The sequence below is a fragment of the Arachis ipaensis genome, chromosome B08 (genome assembly GCF_000816755.2).
Source record: "Arachis ipaensis cultivar K30076 chromosome B08, Araip1.1, whole genome shotgun sequence".
Taxonomy (NCBI): domain Eukaryota; kingdom Viridiplantae; phylum Streptophyta; class Magnoliopsida; order Fabales; family Fabaceae; genus Arachis; species Arachis ipaensis.
Genome location: NC_029792.2, coordinates 126929037 through 126930184, shown reverse-complemented (window position 1 = coordinate 126930184; position 1148 = coordinate 126929037). Strand labels below are relative to the sequence as shown.

The window sequence follows — 1148 nt, the reverse complement described above, 5'->3', positions numbered from 1 at the left end:
CATAATATAATTTTGTTACTAAGTATTATACTCATTTTTTCGACATTGCCATTAAGAATTTCATTCAATATTATTCTTCTGTTCATCATAGTTTTTGTGTCTTTCTTTTGTAATCAATGACATAATCTACATCTATACACATTATTTCAAGTTTTTATTTTTTATTTTTATTTTTGTTTAAATCTCAATAAGGGGATGGGTTTGATGATGTGTTGATTAGTAAGCATTCCATAAAGAAAAAGGGTTTGGTTTTCTGGTAAAAGGTTGGCTTTAAAGTCATGTCTAAGGATATGTATGTTAACATGAAGCCAAATTTTGAATCTCATAAATTTGGTGGGGTTGTTCAAATTACAAAATCAGGGTAGAGAGAGAGAGTGTAATAACTAATAAGTTGAATAATATTGATTGAATAGTGTTCTGTACATTATTATACATTAGAAGATAAAAGGTTTTTTTTTACATAGGTAAAGTACTAAATTAGTCTTCTACATTTGGCCGTAATTCTGTTTTGGTTCTTAAGGTTTAAAATGTTCTATTTGAATCCAAAAAAATTTTATTTAGTTTTAATTTAGTCCCATCATGAGGTTAAAGATAAATAATTAACAAAATATCCTACATGACAGTAGTATAAGAACAAGGTCGATAATTTGGAGAATAAGTACAAACTCTAGAGGCACAAAATCAATCGTGAATGCATCAATACATATATTTAACATTTTTTTTAGTTTTATAGAAAATATTTCATTTTAATTATAAGAAAAATGATAAATAAATGTATTAATGTATTCACGGTTAATTTTGTGCCTTTGGAGCTTGTATTTATTCTCTAGATTATCGATCTTGTCCTTATACTGCTGTCATTTAGGACATTTCATTAATTATTTATCTTTGACCTCCGGTGGGACTAAATTGAAGCTAAATGAAACTTTTTTGAATTCAAATAGAATACTTTAAACCTTAAGGACCAAAATAAAATTACGCCCAAACGTAGGGATCAATTTAATACTTTATCCTTTTATATAAATAAGTTAAAGAGAAATCAATATTACATTATTTTTCTAAATCAAAATTCAATACATATTTTTTTCGTTTAATACGATTTACATAAATAATAAAAGAAGAGTTTTTGGTATTTGATTTTTGTTTAA

At 25.4% G+C, this 1148-nt stretch overlaps 1 protein-coding gene across 1 annotated transcript in view; it reads left to right on the top strand.

Annotated features, from left to right (window-relative positions):
• Positions 1-1148, top strand: part of LOC107611864 (beta-galactosidase 6-like) — an 18094-nt gene that overhangs the window by 407 nt on the left and 16539 nt on the right. The gene's annotated exons all lie outside the window — the stretch shown is intronic.